General features: G+C 38.4%; 1 pseudogene; it reads right to left on the bottom strand.

Annotated features, from left to right (window-relative positions):
* LOC101587666 overlaps positions 1–13,290 on the bottom strand; it is a 19,027-nt pseudogene extending 5,737 nt beyond the window's left edge.
* Between the last annotated feature and the right edge of the window lie 3,794 nt (positions 13,291–17,084).

The following is a 17,084-nucleotide window of genomic DNA, read 5'->3' as shown; positions in this document are numbered from 1 at the left end:
GCAAGGGCCTGAGTTCAATCCCAAGTTCTGAAAAAAAAAAAAAAAAAAGAAAATTAAAAAAATAAAACCATCAATGTAAATGGACTCAATTCACCAATAAAAAGAAATAGACTGGCACAGTGAATTAGGAAAAAATCCAACAATCTGCTGTATGCAAGAAACACACTTAACTCATAGAGAAATTCATAGGCTGAAAGTCAAAGGATGGAAAACAATACTACATGCCCCAGCACCTCACAAAAGCAGAGGTAGCAATCCTGTTCTCAGACAGTCTCAAATTCAAACCAAGAATGATCAAATGAAATAAAGAAGGCCACTATATACTGGTTAGGGGAAAAATTGAAGGGGAGGAGGTAACACTCATAAATATGTATGCACCAAACACAGGAGCACCCAACTATATAAGACAAATCTTAATGGACATGAAAAATCTAATATCCAATACGACAATCTTGACAAGAGACTTTAACATCCCCTTATCAGAAAAAGATAAGTCAAGCAGATAAAAAATTAGCAAAGAAGTAGCAGAACTGAACCAGAGGTTAGAACAAACGGACTTAGTGGACATATACAGAGTGTCCCACACAACCACAGCTGATCACACTTATTTTTTAGCTGCATATGGGTTATTTTCTAAAACAGACCACATACTAGTCTATAGGTCATGCTTAAGTATATGCAAGAAAACAAACTCCCATGCATATTATCTGACTACAGTGAAATGAAACTGTAAATAAATGACAAAAGAAAGCAGAAAAATCCCATAAATAAGTGGAAATTAAACAATACTGTACTAATCAATGTGTCACAGATGAAATTAAACAAGAAATACAACAATGTCTATAATTTAATGAAAATTTAATTACTACCTACCAGAATTTATGGGATGCAATGAAAGCAGTTCTCAGAGGGAAATTTCTAGTTGTGAACTTACACATTAGGGAAACAGACCAGGAAAAAATAAACACACTAATGTTGCACCTTCAACATCTAGAAAAGGAAGAGCAAACCAAACTCAGAACGCAAGATGGGAAGAAATCATAAAGATTAGAGAAGAAATTAATTCACTTGAGGTTAAAAAACAGTTTAAAGAGTTGTTGAATCAAAAAACTGGTTATTTGAAAGATTAAATAAAATTGATAAGCCTGTAGCTAAACTCATCAAAAAGAGGAAAGAAAAAATTCAAATACAAGTAATAAGGAATGAAAAGGGTGTAACTACCACAGACTCAGTGGAAATTCAGAAGACTGTCAATAGCTACTTTGAGAAACTTTACTCACACAGAATAGAAGACACAGAAGAAATGGGCAGATTCCTAGAAAGGTACAAAAATTGCAAAAAACTGAATCAAGAATCTATAACAACTCTCAATAACCCAATTATAGCCAAAGAAATATGGAATGTAATCAAAAACTTATCGACAAAGGAAAGTCCAGGTTCAGATGGATTCACAGCTGAATTCTACAAGAAATTTATAGAAGATATAATCCCTGTACTCCTAAAAATCTTCAATGAAATTGAAATAGAAGCAATCTTCACAAAATCATTCCTGGAGGCAAGTATTATACTGATACAAAAATCAGGGAAAGATACAACTAAAAAAGAGAACTACAGGTCAATCTCCCTCAAGAACATAGATAGAAGAATCCTAGTAAATAGAATACAGCAAATCATGAAGAAGATTATACACCATAACCTGGTAGGATTCATCCAAGGGATGAAAGGATGGTTAAATATACACAGATCTCTAAATGTAATGCACTATATCAATAGAGCCACATCTAAAAACCACATGAGCATCTCAATTGGTGCAGAAAGGGTTTTTGACAAAGTCCAACACTCATTCCTTTTCAAAGTCCCACAGAAAATTAGAATAGATGGTCTCTACTTGAATATGATAATAGCCATCTATGACAATCCAATGGCTAACATAATTCTAAATGGAGAAAAATGGAAATCTTTTACCCTTAGATCTGGTACAAGACAAGCATGTCTTCTATTATCACGCCTATTCAATATTGTTCAGGAATCATTATGAAGAGCCATTAGACAGGAGAAAGAAATAAAAGGAATAAGAATATGTAAAGAAGAAGTTAAATTATCATTATTTGCAGATGACATGATACTTTACTTGGATGACCCAAAAAACTCCACCAAGAAACTACTAGAATTAATATACAAATTCAGTAGCATAGCAGGATACAAAGTCAATACACAAAACTCAATAACATTCCTCTACACAGATAACAAACACACTGAGAATGAAACTAGAGAAATAATACCTTTTATCATAGCACCATGGAAAATTAAATATCTTGTAATTAATCTATCTAAAGAAGTTAAAAATCTTTTCAAGCAAAATTATAGTAGTCTTAAAAAAGAGATCATAGAGGATTTCAGAAAATGGAAAGATATTCCCTGATCATGGATAGGAAGAACCAACATAGTGAAGATGGCCATACTCCCAAAATTGCTGTACAGATTTAATGAAATCCCTATAAAACTACCACCAACATATCTCACAGACCTAGAAAAATTATTCCTAAAATTTATTTGGAACCAGAAAAGACTTAGAATAGCAAAGGCAATGCTGGGCAAAAAAAGACAAAGCAGAAGGCATTACAATTCTTGACTTCAAAATATACTGCAAAGTTACTGTGATAAAATCAGCATGACACTCACAACAAAATAGACCTGAGGATCAATGGAATAGATTAGAAGATGCAGAAACCTATATGAACACACTCAACTACCTTATCTTAGACAAAGGGGCAAACATACTAACTGGAAGAAAGATAACCTCTTTAACAAATGGTGCTGGAAAAACTGGCTTTCTACATGTAGAAAACTAAAACTTGACATAGGCCTATCACCATGCACTAAGCTAAAGTCAAAATGGATTAATATTTGTATATTAAAGCAGAAACACTCAGTCTCTGGGAAGAGAAAGTAAGAAGATCTCTTGAGAACGTAGGGGTGGACAAAGAATTCATGAACAAAAAACAAATCATACGGGTAATACTTGAAAGAATTAACAACTCTTATTGAGAAATTGTTGCACATCAAAAGAAATTACCAACAAAGTGGAAAGACAACCCACAAATTTAAAAAAAATCTTGACTAATAAGCACTCAGACAAAGGTCCGTTCTCTAGAATTTATAAGGAACTAAAAAACACTAGGGTCCCAAAATTTAAAGAACCAGTTCAGATATGGGCATCTGAGATGAACACACACTTCACATGGGATGAAATTAAACAAGCAAATATTGATCCCCTCATCCTCAAGACAAACCAGACATGCCCCGAAGGCAATCTGAGTGGTCCCCCCTAAAAATCCTAAAGAACCAAATAAATATATGAAAAAATGATCCACATCACTAGCCATCTGTGAAATGCAAATTAAAACAACACTGAGATACCATCTCACCCCAGAAAAAATGGCTATCATAAAGAAATCACCCAACAACAAATTTTGGAGAGGCTGTGGGGAAAAGGGAACACTTCTCCACTGCTGGTGGGAATGTAGATTAGTGCAACCATTATGAAAATCAGTGAGGAGACTCCTTAAAAAACTAGGACTGGAAATCCCATTCAAACCAGCTATAGCCCTACTGGGAATTTTCCTGGAGGAAATGAAAACATCATATCATAGTGATATATGTGTACCTATGTTTATAGCACCAGATTTTGTGACAGCCAAATCTTGGAAACAACGAAGATGCCCATCACCTGAGGAAGAGATGAAAAAGATGTGGTATTTTTATACAATGGAGTATTACTCAGCTATAAAGAATGATAAACTTTAAGCCTCCATATTTAAGTGGATGTCGCTTGAAGATATACTGATAAGTGAAATATACCAGATCCACATGTGTAAAGATTGTACACTCTCCCTAGTATAAGAACTCAAAAGAAGAAATACAAATAGAAAGGTAGAACACAATTAAAAGGAAAGCGAGAACTTGAGGATTAGACAATGAGGAGAGGGCAAGGAGAAAAGCTAGGAAACATGACAAGGGCAAAGCCATACATTTATATGCAGAAGATGGGTAAGGCAATGATCCTGAAAATCTCCAGCATGTTTTTGTAAGTAGTAGTTAATTGGAAGAATTCTCACACTGACTAATTATATATGCTGTTACCTGTGAACTAAGCAACTGCACTGAAGATAACAATGTGCAATGGTAGGGTCATGCTTGAAATGCCTGTCATTCTGGTCTTTGAAATACGTAATGCTTGTCATGACATACTAATTACTGCCATACTCTCTCTCCCAAGTAAATGATTGTTTAAAAGAAAAAGAGTCATAAGTGAAAACAAGTGACTAGAAAAAAATTTCACAGGACTATCTTGCTACAATGCTGTATATGGTTAAATTCCTAAATTTCTGTGTAGAAACATGTAACTGTTTATTCCTGTCTTTTAAATTATTTTTTTAGTTTTTCTTCATATTCTTCAGGGACTTAAAGTTTAACATATCAATACTTGATGAAAAAATACCTGTTCCATGTTATGTCTAAGATGTTTAGTATTCAGGCAGATAGTGAGGTTAAGCTCAACTGCCTGTGTTGTTGGGTAATAATAACAAGCTCTTCTGAAGGGTTAATAGCCTAAGTTTGCAGACCAAAAATTAGAGAAAAAGAACCGCTGCAAGGACAACCAAATTTTGGCCCCAGACTTTCAAGGTTAGTGATGACTCAAGACATAGGAGAACTTGTACTGTAACATCATGTAACTCAGTTGTGTCCCAAATTTTCTCATCAAGGAGATTATGGGACCACAAAGGAAAGTGATTGATGGTGTAGAGTGTGCCCAAGGAGAGTCACATGGACAGAACACATTCTCTCAGGCTTTCACAGAGAGCAAATTGGTCAAGCAATAGACGTGACTCATTGACTCATCCACATGGCTGACACTGACAAAGGATCTACAAACTGTGGTATAGGATTTCAGGATAAATCCTGAGGGGATTTGACTGAACTTTTCAGATTCAAAAAGTTACATTTCTTGTTATATAGGTCTTGCTTCATCTTGGTTTTAACCATCTAGCAGAAAAGTATAATAATGAGGTATGAAAAGGAAAGCCATATTAATGTGCTGAGCTGTAAAAGGCCCAAGTCAACAACTTGTGACATTGCCAGTCTTATGGAAAACTCACTACTATTATGAACTACTGAACTATTTTGAAATATTTTGCTGAATTCATGCACTTATAATATTTAAATGACAATGTAATACCCTTCTCTGACAAAACTAAACAAAAATTGGGGATACAAATGATTGAGCATTTTGTATCTGCATATTCAAAATGTTTAGGATAGATTTACAGTCACATTCTTTTAATTCAGTGAATAGAGAGATTTGTTCTAATAGTGTTTGTGGACAGGATATCATGTCTGCATCTTGTACAATGAAAACCATTATGACAATGATATAGAAACTGCTAGTAATCGATTTTGAAACTGTCTCATTGCTACTTGTTTCTCAATAAAATTATTTAAAAAATAAATTAAAAAATAGCAATAAACAATTACACATTTTCACACAGAAATTTGAAATCTAAGCATATATAGCATTGTAACAGGACAGTCTTGTGACTTTTTTCTTGTCTCTGTATTTATTTATTTATTCATTTATTTATATTGAGAAAGAAATATCAATGAGACACTTTCCAAGCTGGGTAATAGAACATTTTCAATAATTAATACATTGCACATTGTTATCATCTCAGCGGTCATCCACAGCACAAGAAGCAGCCAGGACATCCCGTTCAAACACTACTACTACAATCTTGTTTTCATTTATTACTCTTTTTATTTTAAACAAACATTTACTTGAGAGACAGTATGGCAATAATTGGTATGTCATTACAAGTATTACATATCTAGAAGACCAAAATGACAAGCATTCCAAGCATGATGTTACAATTACACATTATTATCCTCAGTGCAGTTGCTTAGTTCACAGGTATCAGCATATATAGCTAGTCCAGGTGAGAAGATGTAAGATTCTTTTTTATATCAATTTATAGGTAAGGAAATTAAGACCCTGAAAGACATACTGATATGCCTAAAAGGACATAGTTGGTAGCAATAGTTATTGGAATTTTCCCCACATTGTTTGATACCAAAGCCTATACCCTCATGCAAACCAATGAATAGAGTTGTCCCTTGGTATCTGCAGAAGAATGGGTACAGGGACCTCTCACTCCACAGATACCTAAATCTGTGGATATCTAACTCTCTTTTGTAAAAACTTCCAAACTTTGCATACTATCTATGTAGCATGTCCTCTTGTATCCTTTAAATCATTTCTAAAATATTTATGTAATGGTTGATGCACTGTGTCAACTGGAGAAGTTTAGAAGTTTAACTAAGTGATTCAGCAGGGGACCAGGGTCCTCACTTTGTAAACATCCTGAGCCTGTGCAAGAGGAGAGCTTGGGGATGGTGTGAGCACTGCATACACCCTTGCTAGTGGGCAGAGGCCTGCTTCCAATATAAGTGAGGACAAGAGGCTGGCTCTTTCCCCTTTTGCTTTTGTTGCCTTTTCTGTCTCCTGCCACTTTGAATGGTTGCACAAACAGTGAGCTAAAGACACCTTTCCTTCCTTATTTGTGAGTGCTGGGTATTTTGTCTCAGCAATGAGCAAAACCTCACTAAGACAACTTATAATGTCTAGTGTTATATGCTTTAATCAGTTTTGTCTTACCATAACAAAATACCTGAAATATTTTATCTTGTAAAGAAAAAGGTTTACTTGGCTCTTGATTTAGAAGTTCCAACCCATGATCAGGCAGAACCATTGTTCTTAGGTCTCTGGTGGGGATCAAATGGCAATGGTGGGGAGTCAGTTGCTCACCCCATGATCAGAAAGGAAAAATAAGAGGAATGGGTTGGCTGCATGGCTTCCTCCAAGGGTCCATCTTCAGTGATACCAGGACCTCTTGAGGGTTCCTTGCAATAGCACCACGCAAGAGGATATACCTCTTTACACATCAACCTTTGGAAGAACATTGAAAATACAAACCATGCTGTGTAAGTAGCCCTTATATTGTAGTATTCAGGGAATGATGCTAAGCAAAAGTTAATATGCATTCAGTACAGATTCCACCATCACATACCCAACTACATGCTTGATCTGTAGATGGTTGGATCCTCTGATGCTTAACCCAAGGACATGGAGGGCCAGTTATGTATAATGGCAAAGTTTGCTATGACACAATAGAACAAGAAGACATGTGAGAGAGGATAGAAAGTGGAATAAAGAAGAGTAATCAGGATAGGATGGTTAGGGGAAGACTCTGTAAAGAGGAGAATTTTAAACTGAAAGTCTGATCCTGTAAGGGTAAAATAAGTGCAAAATGGGATAGAAAGAAGGAAGGAAAGAGCAACTACTTCCCATGGGTATCCCTCTGTTCATGGAGTCATGAGAAGGCTTCTTTCTGTCTGGAATTTACTGCTCTCCCCTACCTCAGAGACTTTTCTTTTGTCCCCAATTTTCAAGATTGAGTTTATGTTATAGCTTCTCAGACAGCTGTATGCTCCTCTGTGGCTCCTCAACACTTGAATATACCTTCCTGTGTTTCCATGAGGATTCCAGCCCGGCGTTTAGCCTGACATGCATCAGGGGCCCATACCAACTTATGGTTTGAACTCATTGGATCCTAGACTCTATTGGAGCAGCTATTGTGCCACTGCACACAAGCTGGCTTCACATGATGTACTGTCGTGCCATCATCCAGTGACGCTGATTCCCATTTCCTAACTGAGGACACTGATCTTCATAGAGGAGAAGGACACTTGCAAGGTCACCCTTAGTCTAGGGGCAACACTCAGAACTTGTAGAACTGTGTGTGTTGGGGAATTTTAAAAAATTCCCTTGAAGTTATGAAATGTGTTGCAAAGGCTAGAAACTAAATTATGCTGATCAATTCATGAGAGCAGTAGCTCAGGAACCCTGGACTAAAATGAGAAAAATATGAAATGGGAAAAAGAATTAAAAAGCCAACCAAATGAGAGGGTACATATGAATCTCGGGCTAAAGTTAGATTTGAAGTGGTCCTGCTCTGAAGCTCCTCTATCTCTTACTTCAGGTCGTGCTTCCTTACTACTCTGTCCTGGATTTTGATACTATGTGTGTGCTGTGGCTGCCTTGATGGACTTCAGATTTAACAAAAGATCTAGAAGGGGCCATTTCAACTGTGGATCATGAATAAACCTCAAGATAATAACACTTTTCCTTATTAATTTAGACCCCAATAGCCTATTATATCAAATTACATTAGCTATTACATTTTATTACGTGTGATTGTGATGTGGGATGAAGTCCACCAGAGTATCATTTCTTCTCTATTCTGGCTTTAGTTTTCATCCAGTGATTCAAATTTCTTGGTTTCTTTAGTTCTCTAATCTTAAATTTTTTTTTGGTGGACCTGGGGTTTGAACTCAAGCCCTTGCACTTGCCAGAGAAGCTCTTATTCCACTGAGACATCTCCCTAGCCCCCACAATCTTATTTTTCATCAAAGCAATCAGATAAAGAAAGACAACTTCCCTTTGCTTGGCTTACTGTCTCCTCCTCATTTCTGTGGTCCTCTTTGCAGCAAGACTGGTTGGAAGAATATTTTCCATTCACAGTCTCATATTTGTCCTGTTTTCTCTGAAACCAACTCCTGCTAGGCCATTTTCTTGCTCCATCATGGAAGCTCTTCTTGCCAAAGTCATCAGTGATTTTCATGTTGCTAAATCCATGTCCCTTAGCTTTCCAGCAGCACTTGACAAACTTAATCAGGCTCTTTTCTGAGTGCAGATTATTTACATAACTTCCAGAAGATTCTGTAATCCTGATTTTCCTGCATATACTAGTCATATATCAGCTGCCAGTTTGTTTTTTTCTACCTGAGCACCCAATGTTGAATTGCTCTATGATTCACCAATATTTATGTTTATATTAATTTTATTGAACAGATATTAGTATCCAATGCATATTGTGGTGATTGTCATATTTATATTCTTAGTCCTCCCTTTAAGCCCAGCTACCTATGTCCTGTTTATCCTAGACACCTATGTCCAACCATGTGAGGACACCTAACTTCTCCTCCTAGATAGCTGAGAGCCCTTCTAAATTTAGCCATTGAAACTTCACATTGTGCCTTCTGCCTGTCACCCTCAGGCCCAAGATTCACCTCACACAATCTATCTTAGTTAACAGAACTCCCTTTCATTGGCTCAGTGTCTAAATCTTAGGAATCTTTTATTCCTCTTTTTATGTCTCATCCAAGTTTTATGCCTCAGCTAATCCTTCTGGCTCTACCCTGAGAATTTTCCCACCATCTGAGCACTTTTTCTCAGTCTTCTCAAAGCTAAAAATGCTGATTGACTTCATCAGTTTCCTAACACATTTTCTTGATTCTACTTTTGCATTAAGACTATCCTCACCACAGGAGCCAGAGTGATTCTTGTACAGTATAAATCAGATCATGTGATTCTCTTTTGTTTAAAACCACGTAATAGTTCCCAAGCTACTGATCTCATTCAGAGCAGAAGCCAAATTCTGTGCCATGCTCCTTCACCCCATTAGCTAGAATATAAGCTCCATAAATCCAGAGATCATAGTCTTGTTTAGATGATCTCATAGTACTTGGCAAATGCAAGGTATTCAGTAAATATGCTGAATAAATACAGTAATACCTACAGTCATTAGCACTACTGTGGCAGTGCTCCAAGATCAAATATGAGGGTGGGATATCTTGTTGGGAAGAAGTTTGGTACGGTGGTTAAGAGAATGAATTTTGGTTGCTTCGATGTAATTCTAGCTTCCCTACAGCCTAGATGCATAATCCTGGTCAGGGTGCTCTAAGTTTGAGGTTCTAAGTCTTAATCTTAGATAACAATATTTTACACTTCTCATTTGGTTTTGTACCTAGGAAAAAGTGATAAATTACATATGAGGTGCTTAAGACAAAGGAAGAAGCACTCCATGTCAGTAGACCTCTAGGTCTCATTTGTTTCTATAACAGAATACTTGAGTTTGGAATATTCATAAAGGAAAGAGGTTCACTCTGTTGTATCCTTCTGGAAGGCTTGGGAGAATGATACTAGCATTTTTCTGGACTCTGATGAAGTCCCTGTGCTGTGTCATATCATGGCGGAGTAGCAGAAAGAGAAGTAGGGCCATATGGAAAAATCACGAGAGAAAGCAACAGTAGAATGCTTACTTTACAACCCAGTCTGGCCACAATCCAGTTCCACCAGAGTGAGAATTCACTTTAGTAAGAAAACCATCAATACCTCTTAATGACAAATTATCTTTTCAAGGCTCCAACATATCTGAAAACTATGACAATAAAGACCAAATTTCAACATGAGTTTCAGAGGGTAAAAAATCACACTGAAACCATAGTAGTGGCTGTCCTTGGATCACAATCCTTTTTAAGAATGTGGGTGTTCTGGCACCAAGAACCCAGAGTTGTGCCAAATGTCATAGGTTAAGCACTTAATTGTTCAAAAGACTGTTCTCACTTCAAATTCAGGAGTCTCAGAAGCCATAAGTACTTTCCCCAGTTGGTTACCCATTTAGGAGTTTCCACTGCTTCCTCAGCTTTGACAATTCACTGGACTAGTTCAAGCAACACAGGAAAGCACTGTGTATTGCTTTGCATACAAATGAGAACCAGTCATGGAGGGAGGCACATGTGGCAAGGTCTGGGAAGATCCCAAACATGAAACTTTCATGTTGATTCCTCATGCAGTCAGGACTCTCCTAGCGTACTCATGTGTGATAGTGCAGGGAATGTTGCCAGACAGGGAAGCTAACTAATGTTCCAATGTTTGGTGGTTTTACTTAGGGTTTATAATGCAACATGATTGACACTGAGACTCAATATCTGCCAACCTTCTCCCCAGAGGCTGGGTTAATATCACATGGGTAGCTCAAGGTCCCAACCCTGTAGTCACGTGGTTGTTCTCTCTGGCGCTGGCCAGTCCTTATCCTGAGGACTCAAGTGTGGCCCGAAGGCCACCATGAAGAGCAAAGATACTCCTATCCCATGGTAAATTCCAAGAACTTGCAGGCTATCCATCAGGAAACAATGACAACAGCCTGCCAAATTCTTTACTACACAGAGGATGGGAAGGAACATGAGGGGAGTCAGTGTAGTTTTTACCCCTGCTTTTATCAAACATCCTGGGCCCTTTTTAACATTGCTACTCACCTGTCCCACTAGAGAAAGGACAGGCAAGCATTTTCAGTGTCCAGGTTCCCTGTAAGAGTGCACTATTTCCTCTGCAGTTTTTTTATTTTTTACTGATAGTATTGTCCAGGACTCTTCACCAAGAGCTATTTTAGCAAGTGCCCTGGTCACACCCAGGGATCCAATGTCCAGCTGTCAATTGACCACTGCCTTGCTTCTCTTTCCACCCTTAATCCCTCATGTATACATCAGATTTTCATAAGCAACTGTCCACAAGATGCCCCCTGGTGGGTGCCTATTAACTTTCATTGGTCAGCGAGTCCCCAGAGGAGCTCACTCTTTTACATGTCAAATGCATTTCTTCTCCATGGGTTTTGCCTCAGTGACAGCACCACCTTCTTTCTGATTTCCAATGTAAAGACCACTCACTCTCCTAACCAACTGGGATTCAAGGTTAATAGACTTGTCTGAATATTCCTCAGTAAGTGTCCTCTTCTTCCAACACTCAGACCAAGTGTCACATTCTTCATGTCCCAAAGCTCCCTATGTTCCTTGACAAAGCCTCTGTGTTACATTATGACTACCTCCTCTCCTGAAGACCCCTCTGTCACCTGTTATACAGCCCAATATGTACCATTTATTCCATATATAGCAAAAGAATGAATGGACATATGAATAGCTGGAAGAGAAAATGAGATTGGATAAGACTGTGTTGGGGATCAAATTTTGTACTCAGTATTCTTATTCCAGATTTATGAGACAAAAGGAAGTTAGTGAAGGTTTTAGGTCAAAGAAACAATATGATTTAAAGAGTGTTTCTTGACAGTGTGAGAATGAAAGGATTCACAGTAAGATTGGAAACACTGGTAATAACCTTTAAAGACTCAGAGGATGTATTACTGTTTGCTTGGAAGCTGTTTCCCATAGCTGGCTCAAGGGCCTGAGGTCCAGTTCCAGGGTAGGAGTAGAGCACGAAGGAAGAGTACTGTAAAGACTTGTCAGGGTTGGAGAGAAGGAATCAACCAGGATTACTGCCACAAACCAACCTCTCCCAGGAGCCTGCGGAGACAATGGGCTCCACACTGCTGTGAGTGCCTTTTGAGAACCCGTCTAACATAGCTGGGATAATTGGGGTTTAGCTTTCTCAAAAGCAATGAAAAAAAATCATAATTGCTCATTTTAAAAAGAGCTTCGTCCTTTTTGCACTAGAATAAAATGATCCCGGTAATTTGGAGTAGGGAGAAGCAGCCCCATTGTGTCTTATTATCCTTCCACCCTGGGCTCTCCACATGAAAGACTGACAACACACCTCCCTACCTCCCCTTCTCAGGCCTTTCTTTCCCTGTTAAATCTTGTAGCAATTAGCAGGCATTTCATCGCTCATTTCTGTCAAATAATGTGACTTGGCAAAAACTGGTGCCCTCATAACTGGCTGAGGACTGTAAATAATTTTCTGCATTCCAGATGGAAAGATATTTTGAAATTTGTGGTGGATGAGTTGCTGGGAACCAAGTAGAACTTCCCCGAACCCTGACTTCTCTCAGCCTTAAAGCCAGAGAGCAGCGTGGATCTGCTCTTTTCCCACATGGATTCCCTGACCCTCCTGGGACCTTTATTCCTTGTCCCCTCCTTGTGGTAGCACTACTTGTTTGGCTTTATGGCACTTGGCAGCTCTGTTTTCTTGGTGTCTGCTATTGCTGCTTGCCCTTCTGTCACCTTCCCTCCAGTCCACATCTCAATTCTCTTAGGGTCGTCTGGTCTCCAATCTCAGATAGAAATACCCAAGTCCTATGAGCAGCCCTGTTTTCTGCCTGTACATTGGATGCACTCATCACCCAGCAGCCTTCTTTGTGTGTCCTCAAGTGACTCACTGGCCTCTCAGCACCTCAGTGCATCCTGGGTGGCCCCTTCCTCATGTGTGCACCTTTCTGTGAACTGGACACGTCCTGTTTCTGGTAGGTTTCTTTCTGTAGGCCATTTTGTCACTCTAGTTCAGAAAACCAAACCTGGTATCTTTCTCTTACTGCAAATCTTCAATGACTCCACAAAGATAATCAGATTAAGGTCAAAATCTTTATAAGGGTCAAAAGCTTCCATGATTGTGTCCCTGTACTATTCTTATTGGCACCATTCATAGCCCTGAGGTTAAAATCCTGGCTCTGCCACAAGTAACACTTTAAAATTTTGTAAACTGCAGTCCAGGGTTTCAGGATAAAACCTGAGGGGATTTGACTAACCTTATCAGATACAAGAGCTGCGATTCTTGTTACATAGGTCTTGCTTTATTTTGGTCTTAACCGTCCAGCAGAAAAGTATGAAAACGAAGTATAAAAAGTAAAGCCATATTAATATGCTGATCTGTAAAAGACTCAAGTCAACAACTTCTGACATTGCCAGTCATACAGAAAACCCAATACTATTATGGACTACTGTACTATTTTGGAACATTTTGCAGAGTTCACACACCTGTAATATTTAAATGAAAAAACTAAACAAAAAAAGGGGATACAAATGAACGACCATTTTTATCTGTATATTCAAAATAGTTAAGATATCATATACAGCTACATTCTCTCAATTCAATGAAGAGAGGGATTTGTTCTAATAGTGTTTGTAAACAGAATATCATGTCTGCATCTTGTACAGCAAGTAACTGCTAAGACAACAATATGCAATGTATTAACTATTGAAACTGTCCTACTAATTTATTTGAAATGTCTCATTGTTATTTATTTCTCAATAAAATTATTGGAAAGAAAGTGAAAATAGCAATAAATAAATAAATAAATAAATAAATAAATAAAATTTTGGCTTCACCACAAACAAGCTAAAAGTCCTTGCGAAAGCCAGTTAGCCCTCCGTTTTCATGGAGCCCTTATCCTGTGCAATGTGGGATTATAATTGTATCTTTTCAAGATAAGGCTATGAGGATTGCATAAACCAGTGTTATGGGACTTGTGGTGGATTGCCAGCCGGTGGTCAGCTCATAACATTCTGCTGAATTAAACTAGTGTGGTTCTGGGGATGGGAAACCCACCTGAGGATTGTTGCGGCAGCATAAGAGACAGAACTGGAGAAGAAGAAAGGCTGTTGGGAGCTGGTAGAAGCTGTTGAAAGCTGTTAGGGCAGCTGTAAGGAGATGTTAGTTTTCCCAGAGAAGCTTGTTATGCTGGCTTTCCTGCTGAACTTGGCTGTTCTCATCGTCAAAGCAGCTTGTGACCTAATTGTCTCTGAGTGTGTCTACAGTTCACTTTAGGGGAGCTCTGGCCCTCACTTTGAGCATCACTTCTTGGCATGGGAAGGGAAGATGGTGTACAGCTCATGGATGGCATATGGCTCATTCTCATTACTGGAGGAGCTCAGGAGCTCACTGTTGCTGAGGATGGCTGTGTTAGTTTTGGGGGAAACTCTGCTTCTTATGTTGAGCATTGCTTCCTGGCTCCAGTTCAGGTCCCTCAGCCTGCTAGCACAGATCCTTCTTCCCACTGCATACACTTTCTAGCTTCCACCACTGACCTTTAGGCCTTTCCAGCACAGTTTCATGAAGCAGGCCTGCATGAGACATTGTCATGGACTCTAGGCCTCCAGTTGAACTTGTGAAAGGCATTATTATGAGATCTAGATCTTCATTTGGACTCATGCAGGGCCTTATTAGGGGATGTAGGTCCTCAGTTGGATTCTTTGGTCTGTAATGTGTGGATAGATTTCCTGCAATCTATCTCGTATATAATTCTTTGGGTGACTACTATAAATAATATTATAAAATATGTGTCCTGTATTGTATTATTTCCCCTTGCAAAATCCCAAACTACAATAGGACTATTGAAAAAAAGACAGTCTCTCAACATACTGTTTTCTCATATCATTTTCAGCTTACAAATCCCCAAGAGGATTGCTCACCATGTCCGTCCTCCATGGCCTGCTGTCTGACTAGAAGCCCAGTCTCTGTGCAGTGCTCAGGCCTCATCTTCAGGCAGGACATCACATCTGTATGAGCATATGGCATGACTCTCTCCTGCTCTGCACTGCCAGAGGCTGGAGAATAGCATCGTTACCAGGCTTGTTGCTCTTAGAGTCCCTGTCCCCTTGCAAGATTCTTGGTACTTTGTAGATGCAAAGTAGATATTTGTTGAATAAGCACATGAAGGTCTGGGTCAGGGAAAGTCTCAGTGACACCTGAACAAGTGGAGATTATGAAGAATTAATGAAACAAATATGCGTAAGTGCCAAGACCAGTGTTTGCTACCCAACTGGGCTCATGACACACTATTTTTCCCTCTTTTCCTTAGCAAATGATCCTGAAATACTTAGGAGAAAAGACTGAGGAAAGTAGTTAAAGTTTAATTATTTCTCTATGGTTTTTCTTGTGGAACTCTGAGAGAATTGTTTAGCCTCATGGCACTTGGGCTTGCTTCTCTGTCAACTTGGGGTTGAAAATATTCTGACACCAGGATGACTCAATCATGTATATAAAGAACCTGGCACACGTAGTCTTTATCTTCTTTTCTAAGGTTTGTGGAGAGGCTTTGAGCTACTGCAGAATGTTGGAAGTTTTCTGGCACTGTGACCGTCAGGTGGGTGGAGCAAGATTGTGCATTCTGAGAAGTACAGTTCGGGGTGTTCTGTCGACACCCAAAGAGGACAACGACATTGTGTTGAGGAACCCTCAACCAACAAGGCAGTGAGTACATCAGTCTTGCCACTTTCTAAAGCTTGCCAGGAGCCAGCTCTGAATAGCAGGAAGAAAGGAAGGAAGGCCTCTGACCAAATGTGAATCATCAGGGAAAATAACCTGATGGTACGCATTAGCCACTAGGGGGCACCATGAACTCTAAACAATTGGGTAAAGCTTTTCTTATAAGAAATGAAGACCCCTGATTTAAAACAATTTTTTTTTTCTTTTCCTATTTTTGGTACTGGGAATCTAACTCAGGACCTTGTCCTTGCCAAGCAGACACTTGTATATCCCGAACCCCAAGAAATGAAGACCCTTGAGAAGACTATTTTGCTTATGAATTCTTCTGGGGAATCAAGCGGCCTATGAAACCATCTGTAAGATCTGACAAGGCAACAGCATGGCATCTAGATCTGTTTGTGGAAATGGATCAGAGTGAAATTTATGAACTGAAAGTTGTCATTACTGTGTATGAATCATGCCATCAGATGTGTTTCTATGTATTCTACTTTTTAATAATTTTATTGAGAAACAAATAGCAATGAGACAGTTTCAAAACTGATTAGTAGGACAGTTTCAATAATCAATACATTGCATATTGTTGTCTTGTGATTATTCATTATACAAGATGCGGACATGATAGCCTGTCCACAAACACTGTTAGATCAAATCTTTCAATTCATTGAATTAAGAGAATGTAGCTGTATGTCTACCAGAACTATTTTGAATATGCAGATACAAAGTGGTTGTTCCTTCATATTCCCTTTTTCGTTTAGTTTTGTCAGAGAAGGATATTCCATTGTCATTTAAATATTATAAGTGTGTGAATTCAGCAAAATAATCCAATATAGTCCACTAGTGCATAATAGTAGTGGGCTTTCCATAAGACTGGCCATGTCAGAAGTTGTTGACTAGAGCCTTTTACAGCTCAGCATATTATTTTTTCCATAATTTTATTGAGAAACAAATAGCAATGAGAGAGTTTCAAACGAAATTGGTAGAACATATTTAATAGTTAACACATTGCATACATTCTTCCTAGTGGTTAATTGCTGTACTAGATGTGGACATGATATCCTATTTACAAACACCATTAGAACAAATCCCTCTATTCATTAAGAGAATATAACTATATATTTATCCTAACCATTTTGAATACTCAGATACAAAATGGACATGCATTTGTATCCCCCTTTTTTGTTAAGTTCCGTTATTT

This window comes from Octodon degus, unplaced genomic scaffold (genome assembly GCF_000260255.1).
Source record: "Octodon degus isolate 3935 unplaced genomic scaffold, OctDeg1.0 scaffold00212, whole genome shotgun sequence".
Taxonomy (NCBI): Eukaryota; Metazoa; Chordata; class Mammalia; order Rodentia; family Octodontidae; genus Octodon; species Octodon degus.
This window is presented reverse-complemented; position numbering and strand designations above follow the sequence as displayed.